The sequence below is a fragment of the Bos indicus x Bos taurus genome, chromosome 4 (assembly GCF_003369695.1).
Source record: "Bos indicus x Bos taurus breed Angus x Brahman F1 hybrid chromosome 4, Bos_hybrid_MaternalHap_v2.0, whole genome shotgun sequence".
In the NCBI taxonomy this organism is placed as follows: Eukaryota; Metazoa; Chordata; class Mammalia; order Artiodactyla; family Bovidae; genus Bos; species Bos indicus x Bos taurus.
Genome location: NC_040079.1, coordinates 3031775 through 3053711, shown reverse-complemented (window position 1 = coordinate 3053711; position 21937 = coordinate 3031775). Strand labels below are relative to the sequence as shown.

The 21937-nt window shown below is 47.6% G+C and overlaps 1 protein-coding gene across 4 annotated transcripts in view; it reads left to right on the top strand.

The window, feature by feature from the left end:
- Positions 1 to 21937, top strand: part of DPP6 (dipeptidyl peptidase like 6) — a 1064355-nt gene that overhangs the window by 999854 nt on the left and 42564 nt on the right. The window lies entirely within an intron of this gene.

Here is a 21937-nt window from a genome sequence, read left to right as displayed (position 1 = left end):
CCGCCGGCCGAGGACATCGGCTCACGGAGCAATGTTCCTGGATCACCTCTGTCTGGAGCATTGCTGATGTTTTACATCTTATAAAGGGTTACAGTTTATCAGAGTTTTCTCCACATGCTATGCCGGTTAACCCTAAAATTCACCTACATTTTCCTTTAAAATATATATATATTTATCTTACACATGGATGGACGCAGATCATCTAAAAAGGTGATATAACATTTCAAAAATTATTAAGTATATGTAAAGATTGAGATATAAAAGAACCCGGAAAATAAACTTCTGTTCCTAGGACCCAGTGCATAGATAATTTATCCCATACTTCAAAAAGTTCTTGATCACACCAGTCAGCATACACAAAACAGCAGGCCAAGTCCCATCATGGACAAAAATGTTTGCATCTTGTCCTTGTGTCTTGGAAAGATATGATAGGAACCCATAGAAAAGTAAGAGATAATAAATACAGTTGTAACAAAATATGTCTCAAGGAAGAGCTTGATCTACTGAGATCATCTCTTGGAGGAAACTACTCTGAGGGCAAGAACGGACCAACACCAGGAGCAATTCGATCCCAGGGTCTCAGGTGAGGCGTGAAGAGCCTTCTTCAGGCTGTGATAGCCTTGATGGCCACTCAGTAGCTTGGGACCTCGTCCTCTCTTAACAGCGTCACCGTCTGAAATCTCAGCCCCTTCATCACCCGAGCGCATTCCCAGACACTGTCCTTGGATGATGTGATGGGAAGAAAATGGCATGTTGGGTGGGGGGTGGGAGAATCTGAGCTACAACTCCAGGTCCCAATCGCCTGGAAGCATCCTACCAGACTCCTCTTTTCCCATCAAGACCTGTTGCCCAGGGCAGGACCTTTGTGAAATTAGGTGTTGGGAACATGCAGAGATGCGCAGAGCGCAGGGACTGGGGAGTGTGGCCAGCAGGCCCACCAGGAGTGGGAGACGGGGGCCGGACGGAAGCTGCAGGACCAGAGATCTGAGTCTTTACCTCTAGGGGAGGATGTGGCCTTACGGTGTGGAAGGTCGTGATGAAATACAGAATGGAAACGGAAGTCCTAAAGAGGAAGTCCCAGAAATACTGACTGGATGGGAAAGGTGACAGAGCCTCCCTCAAGGAAGGTCTCGAAAAGAAGGCAGATGTCATTTTCCAGAAATAGGTGTAAATTCGAGGCAGACAGTGAGCTGGGGGCTTCAGGCTCTGTGTTGTCCCTGGCCAAGGTGGTCATGGTTTGGGTCTCGTTCTTGGGTTCTTGCTAACATTCCCCAGAGGATGAGATGGTTGGATGGCATCACCAACTCAGTGGACAGAAGTTTTAGCAAGCTTCGGGAGTTGGTGATGGACAAGGAAGCCTGGCGTGCTGCGGTCCATGGGGTCGCAAAGAGTCTGAGACGACTGAGCTACTGAACTAACTGAACTGAACTGAATGTTCACCAGTGTGCACTCCTGCTCGGTTCTGCAGGGTCTTCTCACAGCAGAGCTCAGTGGGAAGGGCCTCATGTGAGGACGGCAGGCTCTCGTTGTCCAATCCCGCGGACCCCCACCCAGGGTTGAAACTGAACGGCTCTCCCAGGACGTCTGTGGCCCTGGGTTTGGGCACAGAAGCTCCCGTGTGCAGGCGGTGGACATAAACATGGCGCCCGAGTTGGGAGGCCCCTTGGAAGCGTGTGGAGGTCACTGGACATTCATTTGTGTGCAGATTTCCTGTCCTCCTGCTGGCGTCCGTCCCGAGTGGGAAATAACATTTCTTTTTATGTTTATGCTCCAGCCAGTCCAGGGACTTATTTTCTTTATAGGGCTGCCTGTATGGTGGTCTGTGGATATTACGGGTGAGGAGATGGCTCCTCAGTGGCCACTGTGAAGGAAAACAGAAGCAGAGAGCCAGTAGGGCCGTCCCAGGTCACAGACAGGACTCGGCCCCCGAGGCCCCCGTGAGCTCAGCTTCAGAAGCACGGGCGTCCCTCCCCACACACAGGCCTGGACCCACCAGAGACAGAACTGATTCGTAGAGTTTGAAGGATAGGAGACCTCAGAGACCGTCTGACCTGATCTCAACCCCTGCTGCATCTTATTAAGAAACTTAACTCTTAACTGATCGTGGAGTTGTCACCTCAGGACTTTTTGAATCATTGAAACGTAGTGTTAGTCACTCAGTCGTGTCTGATGCTTTGCGACCCCATGGACTATAGCCCACCAGCCTCCTCTGTCCATGGAATTCTCCAGGCAGGAATACTGGAGAGGGTTGACATTCCCTTCTCCAGGGGATCTTCCCGACCCAGGGATTGAACCCAGGTCTCCTGCATTGCAGGCAGGCTCCTTACCATCTGAGCCACCAGGGAAGCCCAGTAGATATAACAGTAGATCCCAATGTGTAGCCCACAGGAGCGTTTATTAACCTCCGTGCCCTCTCCTGCTTGCTTCTTCCACACTCCAAAGCCACTCTGGTAGACTTCTGTTTGTTTGGCCGCATCGAGTCTTGGTTGCGACACCTGGGCTCTCCGTGTGTCCTGCAGAACCTTGGTTATGGCACAGAAGCGAGCTGTGCTGTGCTGGCTCTGTTGCTCTGCAGGGCATGTGGGATCTTAGTCCCTAACCAGGGATCTAACCTACGTCCCCTGCATTGCATGGCAGACTTAACCGCTGGACCACTTTTGTAAACCTCTGAGCAGCATTTAACTGCTCCTCCCCCACCGCTGCAGGACTCTACTATGTAGGTAAACTTAGCTTCTCAGATGTAAGCAGAACAGCAACTAAAATCTTTCCTTATAAGGCTGAGGGGAAGTGTAAGGGCAGCTGAATGATTCTCTTGGGTGAATTGGGAAAGGAAAGTCTGTGGGTGCTCCCGGGCTCAGAAGTGTCCGGCCATCACGTCAGGAACCATGGATGTTCACCTTGGTTAAAGACTGTGGTCAGAGGATTTACTAACTAGTTCAGGGTGCACCCTAGCCACTGAAATAGAGGCCCAGTCAGAGCAGATGCAAGCTCACCCACATCCGTACGTAAGGGCTGGGTGTCGTAGCCACGTGAAACAGTGGCAGCCCCATGTAAACCTGTTCTTCTTCCTTTTCGTGGACCTTCCATTATGACGGTTTCTGGTAAGCTTATCCGATGTGGGTCCGTCACCTTCACTTATGCTGCAGTGCCCAGCGGTGGAATCCCATCATGACTGATCACAGCTCATCAGTAGCTTGCAGTCAGAACTTCTGTTTAATTAGTCCTCTGGCATATAGTTCTTCTCCTTGTTGTTGGTGTTGTTTGGCTGCTAAGTCATGTCCAGCTCTTTGTGACCCCATGGACTGCGGCACACTAGAATCCTCTGTCCTCCACTGTCTCCCAGAATTTACTCAAACTCATGCCCATTGAGTTGGTGGTGCCATCCAACCCTCTCATCCTCTGCTGCCCTCTTCTCCTCCCACCTTCACTCTTTCCCAGCATAAGGGTCTTTTCCAATGAGTTAGTTCTTCATATCAGGTGGCCAAAGTATTGGAGCTTCAGCATCAGTCCTTGTAATGAGCATTCAGGGTTGGTTTCCCTTAGGATGGACTGGTTGATCTTCTTGCTGCTGTGGTAGACTTTGTCCATCTTCCTCACTGTAGCGTTTCATCCTGTCTCATCATTATGTACTTTCTCCTCTAATTGTTCATTCACATTTCCTCTGTGGTTTCTCAAAGATTGCCACTTTTATGTTTCTTTATAATTTTTAATTTTTATTATGTGACCACTTTAAAATATGTACATTATTGTTATACCTTTGCACACTGTTAGATTAAACATAGGCTAAAATAGAATATAAGTAAGTAAAGACTTGGAAACATTTGCAATGTGTATATCCACTCGTTACCTGGCTGGATCCCATCTATCAGTGTCAGCATTTATATCTAAATGGCATGGGTTTTAGGCAATCACTTAATACTTCCATGAGGTACAGGTGTAAACCGTGTTCAGTAGAACTTTGTGGAAACTCACTTGCATATTTAATGTAGGGATTAAGTTCCTTTCCAGATCTCTTGGGCCTGGCAATGAAGCCAGCTGCATCCAAATGGTTGTATTATGATACAACATCTTACAATAAGATCAGATCTACTCTAAGGTATACCAGCAAGCCTCAGTTTACATGCTGAGTTGGTCCTCTCAATGACCCTGTGAGGTAGGTAATGGAAATAGTCGGTATGTGTCCAGCTTCTTACATGTTGAAAAGTACATTCCTATAGTTTAATACTCGACGCCCATATTCCCATGTCTGACTCCTTGTAATTTATACTCTTAGCACAAATAGATCTGCGTAGAGTGCTCTATGCTCAGTGTTCCACACACCCATACTTTTGCCTGGCTGCCCAATGACCTCCTGTACACTCCCGGATTTCTCTCAGGCAAGAGTTGATGTTTATCCCCTGCCAGGAGCGTTGAAAATGTTAGTCACTCAGTCATGTCCAACTCTTTGTGACCCCATGGACTGTAGTCCCGCCAGGCTCCTCTGTCCGTGGGATTTCCCAGACAAGAATATTGAAGCAGGTAGCCATCCCCTTCTCTAGGGGATCTTCCCAACCCAGGGATCGAATTGAAAGATTCTAGCTCCTTGGAAGGAAAACTACAACGAACCAAGACAACATATTAAAAAGCAGAGACGTCATTTTGCCAACAAAGGTCCCCAATAGTCAGTGCTGTGGTTTTTCCAATAGTCATGTACAGATTGCAGTTGGACCATAAAGCAGGCTGAGCACCAAAGAACCGACGCTTTCGAATTGCGGTGCTGGAGAAGACTCTTGAGAGTCCCTTGGACTGCATGGAGATCAAACTGGTCAATCCTCAAGGAAATTAGTCCCGAATAGTCATTGGAAAGACTGATGCTGAACTGAAGCTCCAATACTTTGGCCACCTGATGTCAAGAACTGACTCATTGGAAAAGACCCTGATGCTGGGAAAGACTGAAGTCAGGAGGAGAAGGGGAGGACAGAGGATGAGATGGCATCACCGACTCGATGGACATGAACTTGAGCAAACTCCAGGAGACAGTGGAGGACAGGGATGCCTGGTGTGCTGCCGTCCATGGGGTTGCAAAGAGCTGGACATGACTGAGCCACTAAACAACAACAAGAGAAGCCAGTTGCCGGGGACCAGCCCCCGCTGATCCAGGGAATTCGAAGCGGGGACGGCGTCAGCGAGGATCAGGAAACAACTGCTTGATTAAATGTTTATTAAGGATATAAAGAGTGGTGAAATAAGGATAGCTCAGCGAAGAAATTCAGTGAAGAAAAGAGGCTGAATAAAATTCCAAAGCAGGGAATTTACGTCACCTACGAAGGCCGCAGGCGTCCTTCCGTTCTCCCGAAGGAGAGGAGACACTAAGGCCTCCCCGGTCAGATCTTAGAAGCCCAGGCAAAATTAGTAGGCTTGACGAGCTTCCCTGCCTCAGAGGCAAAATTCAGCTAGAAGGTGAAAGAAAGAACAACATGGGGAGACCAAATTTCGGTGAACAAAAAGGGCATACTTTATTTTCCAAAGTAGTTTTATACCTTAAGTTGTGCATAGAGGGTAATGGGGGAAGGGGTAGAGTCATGCAAAGACAGCCGTTCCTGATCCTTATCGAAGCCAGTCTTTCAAACTTACCATATGCAAAAGTTTAGGTGATTTACATCATCTTCTGGCCAGGAGACCTGTTAACATTTAAAGAAACTTATTTTTCTCTAAAGGTGATTATTCTAAAGTCAGGCGCCAGCCTCCAAAAAGCATTGGAGAAAGTTGCATTCCTATAGGGCAAAAGTGAGGTGGGCTCAATCAAGAAAAGAACTAACTCAAGGGTCCAAGGTTACAAACATTGAGGCAACTGCTTACATTTCTATACACCCATTATATCAATCAATACACTGCCAAGGACACAGTAGGTAAGGGATATGGAGACTTAGCAGCAAACATTGGCCCAACAAGTGAAAAACCCTTCACCAATACAATTTCTAATCAATCTTTTAACTACTCAAAGGAATCTGTGTTTAGACAGTTTAGAACATCTCCTGCCTCTCACAGTTGGGAGGCTCTGAACAATCACATGTGGCCGGAAAAACCTATTCAGGCAGGCTAGAGGACTTCCAAAGGAGTTTGTAGGTTGAAACACTGTCACACCCAGGAATTGTTAACTGGAGCTGTAAGCTAACTCTTTTTTCAGAGAGAGGTAGTGGGGGACAGCCCCCCCATAAAGTCAGAGGTGTAGGTGAGAGCACAAAGCAGAAAGTAGGCAGACTCTGGTTTTGGGGGTAGATGCTCGAGAATTTCCAGGGAGACTCCTGAGGCTTGATCCCGCCTTTGCGTATGCCAAGCCTCCTTCCTCATGACCTTTGCCAGGGGCGGAGCTCACTCCCAGCAGCCAGTGTCTACATGACCCCTCCATCCAAGACCACCTGTCTTCTCTGATGCGTTCTCGTGGGATGTGTTGAACGCTGACCAGATAAAGTACATCTGTGTCACAATAATCAATATATGTGCTTTATAAATGTAATTACACTAGAATATCATAGTTATGGTTTAGGGAGAAAATCTAAAACATTTCCCCTGCCTTCTTTGATCCAGACAGGTGTCTGTGTACCTCCAACCAACCCATCTTCCAGAGAAAAGGCTACCTATACATCCATTCTAAGAATTTTTCTTTTTTAGTTTTTTAAATTTCTTTATTCTGGGTTGCACTGCATCTCCATTGCTTCGCACAGGCTTTCTCTAGTTGTGGCGAGAGGGGGCTGCTCTCTGCTGTGGTGGCTTCTCTCACTGCAGAGCACAGGCTCTAGGCACGCAGGCTTCAATAGTTACAGCACGTGGGCTCAGGAGTCACGGTTCATGGCCTCCAGAGCACAGGCTCGGTGGTTGTAACACCTGGGTTTAGTTGCTCCACGGCATGTGGAATCTTCCTGGACCAGGAATCAAACCAGTGTCCCCTGCATTGGCAGGCAGATTCTTATCCGCTGCATCACCAGGGAAGTCCCGTACCTCAGTTTTAAATGGTTATAAATTTTATTTTTTCCAGAAAAGAGCTTTTTTTCTGATATATATATTATAGTACATTTGAAGTCAGAAAAATAACTTTTGAAATCAGGCTTAGGATCATAAACTTTAGACAAGCACTATTTAATAGAAACACAAAATGAACCACATAGATAATTGAAGTTTTCTAGTGCTTATATTTTAAAAGTAGAAACTGTAGTATTAGTGTTAATACTATATTTTAATTTACTTAGTATAGTCCAAACATTATTTCAACAAAAAAAATCTACGTAAAAATTTTAAATGGTCATAAACTTTAAATCCTGGCACATTGACACTTCACTTTCTAAGACGACTTTCAGCAACCTCTGCACCTCAGATTTTCTATTTTTGGTTGTCCAACCCTACTTTCAACTATGACACAGCCCTGAACAGCAAGTCAGCATCAGCATCTTCTGAGTCATTACCATTGGTGTCAGCAGTCTTCTCACCAATAATGCACTCTCATCTGTAAATATCTAATTATCATTCACATTTATGTTTAAATGTCTTATTTAGTCAGTTGCTCAGTCATATCCAACTCTTTGCGACCCCATGGACTGCAGGACACCAGGCTTCCCTGTCCTTCACCATCTCCCAGAGTTTGCTCAAACTCATGTCCATTGAGTTGGTGATGCCATCCAACCATCTCATCCTCTGTCGTCCCCTTCTCCTCCTGCCCTCAATCTTTCCCAGCATCAGGGTCTTTTCCAATGGGTCAGCTCTTCACATCAGGTGGCCAGAGTACTGGAGCTTCAGCTTCAGCATCAGTCCTTCCAGTGGATATTCAAGATTTATTTCCTTTAGGATTGACTGTTTTGATCTCCTTGCTGTCCAAAGGACTCTCAAGAGTCTTCTCCAACACCACAGTTTGAAAATATCAGCTCTTCAGCTCTCAGCCTTCTTTATGGATCAACCCAGTATATTAATATTTGCCTCAAGCTCTATGGTAGGAAAAGCAGTGGGAGATATTGGCAGGAAAGCAACTGGATCCTGAGCACACTGGGAGCTGGGCCATGAGCAATACAGGCTCAGAGGCCATGACAGCAACCCCGGCCACTCTCGCTGTCCTGAGCCAGGCTGACGTCGCACTGAGAGCAGCAGCAGCAACGGGTGAAACTCCGAGCTGTGTTTGCCTGGCGATTCTAGCAGGAGCCGCACACCGCACTCGAATGGGCAAGAGGCTTGCTCCATCTGCCCAGGACCCTGCCCTGCCCTGCCCTGCTGATGGTGTCTCTGCTCCTGAGGTGGCATCTGGACTTGCCTTCCAGGAGCATCGCCTGTGACTCTCTGTAAAGACCCCAGAGCACGTCCCATTTGCAACTCAGGTTTTAAAGCTGCCTGGACCCTTCCCTCATCTGTGTTCTGTTCTTGCTCCCATCTTTGCTACTGGACGGTCCTTTCCAATCTTCTAAGCTGTCACAGCTATCCCTTCCCTGAAGGATGCTCTGATTCACACCAGCCAGCCCTGTGGAAGTTTTCTGAGCTGCTGTTTTTTTTTTTTTTAACTTTACAATATTGTATTGGTTTTGCCATACATTGACTTGAATCTGCCATTGGTATACCTGTATTCCCCATCCTGAACCCTCCTCCCACCTCCCTCCCCATCCCATCCCTCTGGGTCATCCCAGTGCACCAGCCCCAAGCACCCTGTATCATGCATTGAACCTGGACTGGCAATTCCTTTCACATATGATAATTTACATGTTTCAATGCCATTCTCCCAAATCATCCCGCCCTCTCCCTCTCCCACAGAGTCCAAAAGACTGTTCTACACATCTATGTCTCTTTTGCTGTCTCGCATACAGGGTTATCATTACCATCTTTCTAAATTCCATATATATGAGCAACTGTTAATATTCTTGATGATTCTTTTAAAACCCTCTTCCTGCTGTGCCCGAAACCCCCTCTCCTTTCTCTTTTCCATCTTGGAAATCGACACCGACTGCTTCTTGACTCTGACACCAACTCAGTCCCTGCCCCATCCTGCGTCCTCCCCCACAAGGTCACCCATGACACTCTCACTGAAGTCTCCTCCTCCCAGAGTTGAAAGCCTCTGACTCAGAGAAGAGGGGTGAGCAGGGCAGAGCAGGCCACGAGGGCAGGGGATGGAGGAGTTCGCATTGGTCTAATGAGAATAGTGGAAAGTGAAAGACAGATTGAGGGGAACGGATCCATGGATCCATGTAAACGCTGCAGTGTAAGGTAGCCCTGAATAACATCACACGATTGCACAAGCACACGCCTGGAAGAGTGTCTAGTGGGAGAGCTTCACCAACAGGCTGGCTTCTTGAAGAAGAAAACGTTTGTCTTGAGAAAAAGCAGAGCACTCTCAACAAAGGGAGGAGTCTAACCAAGAATCAGAAGCGTGGATCGGACTCACAGGTTTGTAGAAATACAAGGATGGGAACAGCATACAAGGTGGGGGTGCCACCAGGCAGGACGGGGGGCGGGGGGGCCAGGTTTCCGGAACCTTACACGCCCTGCTCAGGAATTTAGATATCAGCTGGTAGGCTAATGTTTGCACTGACTTTCATTTCTCATATAACTCACTTAATGGGCTTCCCTGGTGGCTCAGCAATAAAAACTCACCTGCATGCAGGAGTCACAGGAGACCCAGGTTTGATCCCTGGGTTGGGAAGATCCCCTGGGAAAGGAAATGGCAACCCACTCCAGTATTCTTGCCTGGAGAATCTCATGGACAGAGGAGCCTGGCGGGCTGCAGTCCATAGGGTCATAAAGAGTTGGACACAACTGAGGCGAGTTAGCATGCATGCATGCATGACTCACTTAACAGAATGTGTAATGGTGTCATAAACATGTTAAGTCAGATACAAAGCAGGTTTCTGGTGTGCAGCCACATGTATCTAGCGAGAAAGCCTCATGTGAACGGAGGCAGGTCTGAGGTGGCCAGGCCACTGCGAGAAACCTTGATCCAGCTGCAGCGATGTGACTGCGGGCGGTGTTTACAGAGTCTTCAGCTGTGCGAATGAAAATAGAGAAATGGTGTTGAGACTGAAATAAAACTTCTCCTTTAACTCTACTCTCTCATTCATTTAGAGTCTATTTTTTTTATAGACTGACTTCATATTGGGAAGTTATAAACTACACTGTAAATTTAGAAAGTGAGTTTATACTAACAAAATACAGCTGTTGGCTATCTGACGCATGGGAGTTCAGCGTTACCTTCTGTTCTAAACAGGGGCCGCTGCTGAGAAATTGGAAGTCCCCTCTTGGTGTATCAGGGAGCCAGTTACGAGGTGGCCTTGGCAGGTGTGTGACTCAGGGAAAGAGCAGCCGGATGTGAGTGTGTGAGGGTGGACCTGGACGTGCCCCCTCCCCCGGGTTGTTCTTGGAGTCACAGCATAAGGACAGGGCCACATGTGTGAGGGCCGCTCCAGCGCCACGCCCCACAGCCCGGCATCCGGCCTTTCTGAACCTCGGTCTCCCTTTCTGTGAAACGGCTTGTTTTCTGGGTTGTGTTTACATTTAAGTAACTGAGTGACTTCACTTTCACTTTTCACTTTCATGCATTGGAGAAGGAAATGGCAACCCACTCCAGTGTTCTTGCCTGGAGAATCCCAGAGACGGGGGAGCCTGGTGGGCTGCCGTCTATGGGGTCGCACAGAGTCGGACACGACTGAAGCGACTTGCAGCAGCAGCAGCAGCGTCTCCTGGAGCCTGTGAAGTGCAGCATCACCCCCGTTAGTTCTTGGACAAGTGACCGCAGCCATGTCGATGTCCAAAGCCCGCATGGAGCACCTTCATGCTTGTCTAGCCCATTAGCTATGCCAACACCCAGCTTCACAGTCCCAGCAGAAGCTTTGAGGTGCTCCAATAAGTTAGAAGTAATCTTTTGTTTCACCTCAAGCAGGTCGTTTCTCAGACAAAAATAGAGACAGAGAAATTCTTGATCTACATGGGTCCTTATTTCTCATCAACTCCAGAATTCTCTGTCCCAGTTTGGAAAGCCGGTCATGTGACTTTTTAAAATTGAAATATAGTTGATTTACAGTGTGTTACTTTCTGCTATTCGGTGAGCAGTGATTCCGTTACACTCATATATATTATTTTTCATATTCTTTTTGGTTTATTGCAGGATGTTGTGTGTAGCTCCCTGTGCTGGAACAGTAGGGCCTTGTTGTCTATCCATTCTGTATGGAACAGTTTGCATCCATCTGCTCATCCCGACCTCCCAACCCTTTCCTCCCCCACCCTCTCTCCTTCGGCAACTGCAAGTCTGTTCTCGGAGTCTGTCTCTGTTTCCTAGACAGGTTCATTTGTGTGGTGTTTTAGTTTCCACATATGTGACATCATATGATGTTTATCTTTCTGGCTTACTTCACTTAGTGGGATAATCCCTAGGCCCATCCATGCCGCTGCAAATGGCACCATTTCATTATCTCTATGGATGAGTCGTATTTCATTGTATGTATATATGTAACACCTTATCCATTCATCTGTGGATGGACTGCTTCCATGTCTTGGCTGTTGTAAATAGTGCTGCTGTGAACACAGGGGTGTCTCTTTTCAAAGTTAATATTTTTCTGGGTATAGGCCAGGAGTGGGCTGCTGGATCCCTGTGGTAACTGTTTTCAGTTCTCTGAGGAACCTCCAGACTCTTCTCCACGGGGCTGCACCAACTTCCGTTCCCGCCCACAGGGAGGAGCGCCCCCTGTCCCCGCCCCCTCGCCAGCACTCAGTCACGTGGTTTTGCGCTTACACGTCATCACGTTGAGTTCTCCTCATCACGTTGAGTTCTCCTCGGCGCCGGGCGAGGCCTCTGTCCTCGCGTGTCTGCAGGATGCGCGTTTTGGAGGCACGTGCACACCGAGAACCTAGGAGGCCTGCGGTTCCGGCTGGGGCGGGAGGCCCCGCGTTTGTGAGCAGCCTCACTGCCCCTGGCGCTGTAGGAGGGTGGGTGCGGGAGGACCTCCCTTCCGCGGCTCCCGCCCTGACCTGCTGGGGCCTCCCGGCCGTTGGCGCTCCTGCACCGTCCTTGCTGTCGGCCCCTGGCTCTCACCGTACAGCAGGGACCACGGGACTCTCCGTCCAGAAAGAAAAGGACACGCAAAGAAGGAGAGGAAGCCGTGCCATCCATTGAGGAGAATGTTTCTGAAGGTTCCGGATCACACGCCGTCACATCACAGCCCAGAGTGGGTCCTGAGACTCAGAGCGCTCTCTGTGGACAACTTTGAAGCTTTCTTCAATCACTGGTTGACAAACAGACCTCGATGCTCTGGAATAAAGCCTCTGAAATCTAGACACCCCTGATTTAGTCACTGAGAACACAGGCAGAGCCGAGTAGACGTTGTAAAGGGGAAAAAATCTCTCTTAAAGGAACAAAGCAACAAAAAAAGCCTGCTGAAGGGTTGTTGGTTCTGTTTAGGAAAACTCCTTCTGAATGTCTCTGCATTTCGGTGCTAATCTCTGCTGAATTTATATCCTCATTTCAGCAGGTGGCAGTCGCTTAGAAAGTTGCAAAACATGTCTCTTTCTAAACAGTCTCTTGAAATGAGGCTTCTCACAGGTTCAGTTGAGACTTTCCCACTTGGTGCGAGTGGGCGCATTTTATCTGTTTTCCTTTTCACAACAAGGAAGCTTGCAGAGACTGGGAGCCTCTTGTCGCTGTAGCTCATTTCCCTGCAGGTTCAAACCTACAGCCGGGTCTCCTCACCTTCTGCGGCTGCCTTCGGGGAGCTGACCCCTGTCTCCAGCTCCAGAGTCTTAGCTGTGCAGAATAAGCTGCTGGCGGGAGATTTTGGCATTTCTTTTCAAAAAGTAAGAACGCATTATGTCTGTCCTTTAGCACAAATGAAACTCATATGGAATAATTGATTAGGAGGCCTTGCAAAGTAGAATGCAAACCATCTGTCTGGAAAAGCAAAACCTGGCTGGTCTCCCTCCCAGGAGAGTCACGGCACCCTCACGCCCCACCGGGAGACCCCCCAGACGCATTCCGACCTTCCCCTCACGGGTCCACGCGGCTCAGTTAAGAGCAGCTACCAGGAACACTAAGAGCACGAGAGGGTGCCCGCCTGCAGGACTCGTGTCTGCGGGAAGACACGCGAATGGAAAGGTCCCCCGGGGTCAGAGCTGCACCACCCTGTGCGAGGGCCAGGAGAAGCCGGAGGGATTCCCCAACTCTGTGCCTGGGACGTCGCTGGAACCACCGCTGGAATGAGACGCTGCCCCTAACCTTGGGGAAGCTACAGACTCTGGAGGCTCCCCCTGACCAAAGTGTGTGGATTCAGAACCCGGACGCTGCTCTAAAAGTCAGTCGGTCACCCTGTCCTTTCCCACCAGCAAAGCCACCGCCCGTGTGACAGCCGAGGATGCCCAGACACCCAGCCCCTTCCTCCACAGGTGTGTGGCCCAGGGAGCCAGGAGCAGAGCCTGCCTTCCATCCATGCCTGCGAAGTCCAGGTGCCCGTGACAAGTGTTTGTCACCTCTCATGCGCTGGGGAAAACTGATCTCATTGCTGATTGCTTTTCACGAGACTCTCCTCTGCAGACCTGAGTGCACTGAGCCCCAGCGAAGCCCCAGACACAAGAGGGCACTGCAGCCCTGCGTTTAGCGCCTCTTCCTAGACCCGCTGCAGGGTCAGGTTTCTGGTGATTCACTGGGCACAGCCCGGTGTCTCCGCTGAAACCAGCGTCCGAACTGCCTCGTCTGAGTATGTCAGACCACCCAGTGGGCCACAGGGGACCGACCAGTCCACTGCAGGCAGGAAGTCTTTCTTTGGTGCCTGCTAGGTGCCAGACTTGGGCTGAATGCTGGGCATGCAGACGTGAGCAAGGCAAAGGCTGCCCTCAAGTAGCCCAGCGTCTGCAAAATTACCAGCTGGCCGAGGGGGCAGAGGAGCATGGAGGGGAACCGGCTTGTCAAGCACCTCTGCTGGAGGTGGGCTGCCTGCCCTCTGGCTCCTGGTGACTGGCAACATCCGTGTACCTGGTAGTCAGTTAATGGTCATTAACTGACGGCTGTTAAGCTTCCGAGCTGAGCAACAAATAGGCTCAAATGACCAAAGGTTATCACTGAACATACCTATGGAAAAAGGACTTTTCTTTACTTCATGGGTGAAATAAATAGTCCCAGTGGCCTTCAGGACTGGCTGAAGTGGGTGTGGATGATCTGAGCTGGGGTCTGGACCTTCAGAAGCTAGGTTCGCCTGTCTGTAGGTGGGAGAGCTCTGACAAGACTTGAGTCTCCACTCCTAACTAACCCCTGTCTATGCTGTGAACATGGGATCGTGATGTCCAGGGCTAAGAGGTAAAATCTCATCTGTTAACTGGAGAAAGGATCATCATTCGTGGAGCCTGGAACGTGGATGAATTCAAGTGTCAGTTGCTCAGTCGTGTCCGACTCTTTGTGACCCTATGGCCTGTAGCCCACCAGGCTCCTCTGTCCCTGGAGTTCTCCAGGCAAGAATACTGGAGTGGGTTTCCATGCCCCCCTCCAGGGGATCTTCCCAACCCAGGGATTGAACCAATGTTTCTTAAGTCTCCTGCATTGCAGGCAGATTCTTTACCACTGCCGCCACCTGGGAATCCCCCAAGTACATTCTAGCCGTTTTGTTCATATCACCATTTGGTTCCAGAACAACTCTTTACGAGGAAGATGCCAAGGACCAGCTAATAAAGGTAACCTTCTGAACTCCAATCAGCTAGACAGTGTTGCTGCGAAGATGAACACTGAGGTTCACTGCCCTTTATAACTAAGAAATATATGTTCATGAGCAGCCACGTGGATGAACTGTGCCTGCTGTCGGTCCTAGCAATACCACAGGCAGTTCTGCACCTCAGTTACTCGTCTGTGAAGCGGGGATATAGCACCTACTTCACAGGGTTATTTTAAAGACTAAAGTGACTAACGCCACTGCATGTAAAACACTTAGAACAATGCCTGATGTGGTGATCGTGGTGAATTATGACGTTGTTGCTATTCTTGTTTTTATTATTATCATCACACTGGTACTACCAAAGAGGGAATAGTCAGAGGAAGTATCACAGAGAAGACACTGGAACTGAGCCTTGCAGGCAATGCAGAGGTTTAGAGGAGACTAGGTGAGCAGGGCATTGAGGGAGGTGGGGTGAGCAGGCACAAAGATGTGAAACAACACAGCTTCTGTTCTAAAGAACAAGGCATTGGGGAGGTGTGTGTTGGGTGATAGGAGATTGTCTGAACAATCTTTGATTGTTCAGAGGAGGTCTTTGATTTCATGCCAAGGGTTTCAACTTTGTCATGTGGGGATTGGAGAGCGACTCGAGGGTATTAATCAGAAGAGTGCCAAGGTCAAAACTGTGTGGGAGTCCTCGGGCAGAGGTGAGGAGGGCAGTGGTGAAAGTGTTGCCATGGCAGTGGGAGGTGGTGAGAGATGCTTCTGCAGGTGTGGAGAAGGAGACTGCTGAGGAATCAGATATGGCAGTGTGAGAGAGTTGAGTGTGGGCTTACCAACCTTTAAAAGAAGTGGTCTCCTTGTTCTCCATCCTTGAGTCCAAAAGGAAAAACAGGAAGCTCTGTATCCACCAAGTGTCAGGAGCCATAGGGGATCAGCTCCTGGTTACCCCAATACCCACAGTCAGGTGGCACCCCACCTCACAGATCCTGCACCAAGAACTGAGGCCTCTGCCCTCAGGATGCACACGCAGCACTTGGCGAGTCACTCCTGCTTACATGCAGTGGACTGACCATGAGTGGTGAGGGGAAGAGACACAGACTCTGGTGGTCAGCAGGGGCAGAAGAAGGCAGACCGAGGGGCACGTTAGAGTCCCACCGGCCAGAGTCCTCCAGTCTGAGTCAAGACTTGATCAAGTTCAAAAAAAAAAAAAGAAGATAAAATGTAGCCTGTCCTCATTGGGATTATAATAAAAGCCTCATTTCTTTGCATTCTGTAATTTGTCATCCAAATAAGTATCATCCTTCTCAGGAAGCTGCACAACTTGTTCTGACAAGAGGCTATTCCTCAGAAGAATTTAGGATATCCCTTGCAGTATGACCTTCTTGGACCAGGCTCCCAAGGAATCTGTAGTTCTTCCCTTAATAATAGACTTGGTTTTTGACAGTTATTGTAATCATCAACCTTAAAATATCCTTTGTTACATAATTGAGCTCTAAGTGATCTTTTGCACTTTTTAAAAACCAGAGCTAACATCTAAAAAAGGTAATTGGGCAACTTTGAGGTTATTCAAGAGAACAGGCCACAGCCTCTGCACCTCAGCATTTCCCAAGGCATACATCCTGTCCATGAATACTTTGTCCTTCGTTTATTCAGCAAATATTCATTGACCACTTACTGTGAATAAGACACTGCACATTTTCTTTTGTGGGATACAGAGTTGTATAAAATGGGTTCCTAATCCAGTGGTCATGTATGGATGTGAGAATTGGACTGTGAAGAAAACTGAGTGCTGAAGAATCGATGCTCTTGAACTGTGGTGTTGGAGAAGACTCTTGAGAGTCCCTTGGACTGCAAGGAGATCCAACCAGTCCATTCTGAAGGAGATCAGCCCTGGGATTTCTTTGGAAGGAATGATGCTAAAGCTGAAACTCCAGTACTTTGGCCACCTCATTCGAAGAGTTGACTCATTGGAAAAGACTCTGATGCTGGGAGGGATTGGGGACAGGAGGAGAAGGGGATGACAGAGGATGAGATGGCTGGATGGCATCACTGACTCGATGGACGTGAGTCTGAGTGGACTAGTCATAGAACTATCTAGTTCTGAACTAGTCCCAGAACTACCAGATCACAATACCACCAGATAATAAGAAGTATCATCACAAGTGTGAGAGACAGGACAGTACAGGAGCTGTGGGAAGTGGACTCGTAAGAGGCTTGACCCCAGCCTGGTCCAGATCCAGCTGGAACATGCACAGGGGTGAACGCAACAGCCAGTGTCACTATTTCTCTTGTAGTTTGCCTAACCTCACAGAACTGGTCAAACTAAGCTCCTTCCTTCGCATTCGTACTTTGTATTCTGTGAATTATGCTAAACATCTAAAAACTTCACCCAGGGTGATGCATATCGGGCATGAAAGTTCTGCTGTACTGTAGCTCAAAGGCAGAAGAGAAGTGAAAGGCAAAGGTGAAAAGGAAAAATATATCCATCTGAGTGCAGAGTTCCAAAGAATAAGGAGAAATAAGAAAGCCTTCCTAGGAGAACAATGCAAAAAAATAGAGGGAAACAATAGAATGGGGAAGACTAGAGATCTTTTCAAGAAAATTACAGATATAAATGGAGCATTTCATGCAAAGATGAGCACAATAAAGGACAGAAATGGTTTCAGCCTAACAGAAACAGAAGATATTAAGAAGAGGTGGCAAGAATACACAGAATAACTATACAAAAAAGATCTTAATGACCCAGATAACCATGAAGGTGTGATCACTCACCTAAAGCCAGATATCCTAGAGTGCCAAGTCAAATGGCCCTTAGGAAACATCACTACAAACAGAGCTAGTGCAGGTGATGGAATTTCAGTTGAGCTATTTCAAATCCTGAAAGATGATTCTGTTAAAATGCTATATTCGATATGACAGCAAATTTGGAAAACTCAGCAGTGGCCACAGGACTGGAAAAAATCAGTTTTCATTCCAATCCCAAGGCAATACCAAAGAATGCCCAAACTACTGCACAATCACACTCATTTCACACACCAGCAAGGTCATGCTCAGAATTCTCCAAGACAGTCTTGAACAGTATATGAACCAAGAACTTTCAGATGTTCAAGCTGGATTCAGAAAAGGCAGAGGAACCAGAGATCAAGTTGCCATCTGTCAGAAAATTTTTCATAGAAAAAGCAAGAAAATTCCAGAAAAACGTCTACTTCTGCTTCATTGACTACAATAAAGCCTTTGACTGTGTGGATCACAACAAACTATGGGAAATTCTTAAAGAGATGAGAATACCAGACCACCTTACCTGCCTCCTGAGAAATTTGTATGCAGGTCAAGAAGCAACAATTAGAACTGGACCTGGAACAACAGACTGGTTCCAAATTGGGAAAGGAGTACATCAAGGCTGTATATTGTCACCCTGCTTATTTAACTTATATGCAGGGTACATCATGTGAAATGCTGGGCTAGATGAAGCACAAGCTGGAATCAAGATTGCCAGGAGAAATATCAGTAACCTCAGATATGCAGATGATACCACCCTTATGGCAGAAAGTGAAGAGGAACTAGACAGCCTCTTGATGAAAGAGGAAAGTGAGAAAATTGGCTTAAAGCTCAACATTCAAAAAACTAAGATCATGGCATCCAGTCCCATCACTTCATGGCAAACAGATGGGGAAACAATGGAAACAGTGAAAGATTTCATTTTCTTGGGCTCCAAAATCATTGCAGATGGTGACTGTGGCCATGAAATTAAAAGACACTTGCTCCTTAGAAGAAAAGTTATGACAAAGCTAGACAGCGTATAAAAAGCAGAGACATTACTTTGCTGACAAAGATACATATCGTCAAAGCTAGGTTTTTCCAGTAGTCATGTATGGATGTGGGAGTTGGACTTTAAAAAAAGCTGAGCACCAAAAAATTGATGCTTTTGAACCGTGATGTTGGAGAAGACTCTTGAGAGTCCCTTGGACATCAAGGAGATCCAACCAGTCCATCCTAAAGGAAATCAGTCCTGAGTGTTCATTGGAAGGAATGATGCTGAAGCTGAAACTCCAATACTTTGGCCACCTGATGTGAAGAGCTGAGTCATTTGAAAAGACCCTGATGCTGGGAAAGATTGAAGGTAAGAGGAGAAAGGGTAGACAGAGGATGAGATGGTTGGATGGCATCACTGACTCAGTGGACATGAATGAGTTTGAGCAAACTCCGGAAGATGGTGAAGTACAAGGAAGCCTGGAGTGCTGTAGTCCATGGGGTTGCAAAGAGTTGGACACGACTGAGTGACTGAATAACAACAAAAGGCAGATAGTTCCTAAAACCTAACACTTCTGTGGATCGATTTCCCAAAGATGCTAGCTGACTTTGGGGAGCATACAGAGGCCCCTCCCATTTTATTACTGGGGTGGTTTCTCTTACTTTGCCTGTGATGTGCCTGAAATGTGACATGTAATTTCTCGAGCAAGAGGTCACATGTGACTGTGAAAGGGTAATGTGACACTTTTCACCACCATTTGTGAGCAGGTGAAACCACCCCTGATCTCCGCGAAGCCCTCTGAGTGATGCTCCTTACCCTGCCGCATGGGACGTATGGTCACTTTCAAGTGGCCCCATGAGCCTGGATTGAAGCAGGACTCAGTGCTGTGAAGCATGGCAGGGAAACCCCCAAATCCCACGCTCGATGTCAGCTATGACAAGGTTTCAAAGTCAGACACAACAATATCCATCTGCAGTGTTGAGGAGGAAGTCACATCTTTGGAAACAAACATTTTCATTCTCTGCAGTAGTTCTGTGAAGCCTGGCTAGCCCCCTCCTTATTTGTCTGATAATATCATCTCAACGTATGAACCTTGTGCATCAAGCATACATAATTCACAAACTGGCAAATAAAGAGATCCGGATGCTGCTCCCAGCAGGGCCGTGGCCCGTGTTCTGCGCTGGCTGGAGCCTTCCTGCACTCACCCAGCTGGCCGCTGGCCTTTGAACCATTCATCCGTGCTCAAGAGATATTTGGGCCGTGATCACCAGACTGCCTGAGTCTCTGTTGTTCATATACCATGAGTGTAGCTTCTGGTGGGAGTTATGTGCACACAGACTCCTCTGAGGACCCAGATGAGAGCAGTGAGGACAGGCGCTGTCTCTGTGGTTTCCTTTTAGTCTGATGACTTTTTTCTTTTCCGGTCCGAGTCATTTTTCATCACTTTATTCTCATCCGTCATTGTCGCGTCTCTCCATCCAGTCGAGCAGGTCTAAACTCATGTTCTGAAATGAATAGGACTGGAAACCAGAGACAGAAAAAAAAATAATTATTTTCTGTTTGCAAGTCTCTGATGTACTTCAAAGCTTTTCTGTTTATAATTTGAATTTCTCCCCGTCTGGCAGCAGAATCTTTATTGACCAGAACTACCTTACGGGTTGGTTGTGGACTTGCTTGCTTCAGTGTGGTTATTTTCCCACTTGGAAACAATATAAACTTGGAACTCAGATTTTTTTTTTTTTTAACTTGAGCCAAAACAGTTGCCGGGGATCAGCCCCGGCTGATCCAGGGTATTCGAAGGAGAGACGGCGTAGGCGAAGATCAGGAAACAATTGCTTAAGTAAATGTTAATTAAGGATATAAAGAGTAATAGAATGAGGATAGCTCAGTGAAGAAATTCAGTGGAGAAAAGAGGCTGAAATAAGGATAGCTCAGTGAGGAAATTCAGTGGAGAAAAGAGGCTGAATAATTCAGCCAGAAGGTAAGAGAAAGAACGACATGGTGAGACCAAGTTTCGGTGAACAAGGCCCGCACTTTATTTTTCAAAGTAGTTTTTATACCTTAAGTTATGCATAGAGGATAATGGGGGAAGGGGTAGAGTCTTGCAGCAAACCAGGCTTTCTTCCTGCAAACTTATCATATGCAAAAGCTTAGGTGATTTGCATCATCTTCTGGCCCGGAGGCCTGTTAACATTTTAAGACCTTTTCTTCAAAAAACTTATTTTTCTCTAAAGGTGATTGGTCAGGAGCCACCCTCCAAAAGCATTAGATAAAGTTGCATTCCTACAGAGCAAAGGTGTGGTGGGCTATAACAAGAAAAAGAATTAACTCAAGGGTCCCAGGTTACAAACATTAAAGCTACTACTTACACCAATTATATTAATCAATACACTGCCAGGGACACAGCAGGTAAGGGATATGGAGACTTAGCAGCAAATATTGGCCCAACAAGTGAAAATCCCTTCACCAATACAATTTCTAATCGATCTTTTAACTACTCAAAAGAATCTGTGTTTAGACAGTTTAGAACATCTCCTGCCTCTCACAGTTGGGGGGCTCTGAACAATCACATGTGGCCGGAAAAACCTATTCAGGCAGGCTAGAGGATTTCCAAAGGAGTTTGTAGGTTAAACACTGTCACACCCAGGAATTATTAACTGGAGCTGTAAGCTAACTCTTTTTTCAGAGAGAGGTAGTGGGGGACAGCCCCCCGTAAAGTCAGAGGTGTAGGTGAAAGCACAAAGCAGAAAGTAGGCAGACTCTGGTTTTGGGGGTAGATGCTCGAGAATTTCCAGGGAGACTCCTGAGGCTTGATCCCGCCTTTGCGTATGCCAAGCCTCCTTCCTCATGACCTTTGCCAGGGGCGGAGCTCGCTCCCTGCTCTGTCACTACCCAGGGTTTCTAAAAGACCACACGTGATTTTCATGGCAGTTGTGTCTTTGTAAGCAAAGGCTGAGCAAACAGAACTCTTTTTGCACAATTTCAGTTTGAGCAAAAGGGACAGCAGCCGAGACACACTTAACCTACCAAGGACGCAAGAAATCTCAGGAAGGGGCAAGGAGGCTCCTAGTATTAGTAAATATTTTTGTGACTGCACACGTGTGTTCACAGGTGGCTGCTCACATGAGTCTAGGCGTGTGTGCATGAGTGTGTCCATAGGTGAACACATGGAGAATCAAGTGTTTAATGAATGACCTGATTGACAGAGGCATTTACAGTGGAACATGTCCTGTGTCCTAGGACAAGCTGAAAGGGGATGACAGGGAAGGGATGCTGAGAGGGAGCAGACAGGTGGTCCTGCTTCTCCATCGTCCCCTTCCCGCCCCTCCCCGCCTTCTGCGTCAGGCTGAGAGCAGCGCCTCCTTCCGGGCACAGGTGTGGAGCGTCTCCCCTCCCCAGGGTCCGCGTTTGTATCTCACAGGGAGGCTGCAGTTGATCACAGCATCCTAACGCCTGTGCAGACAGGCTGCCTCGGCTCCTGGAGCCGGTGAGGTGAGGCAGCACGCAGCCCGGCACCTGACAGGCACCCAGAGTGGTGGCATCATCATTTTTA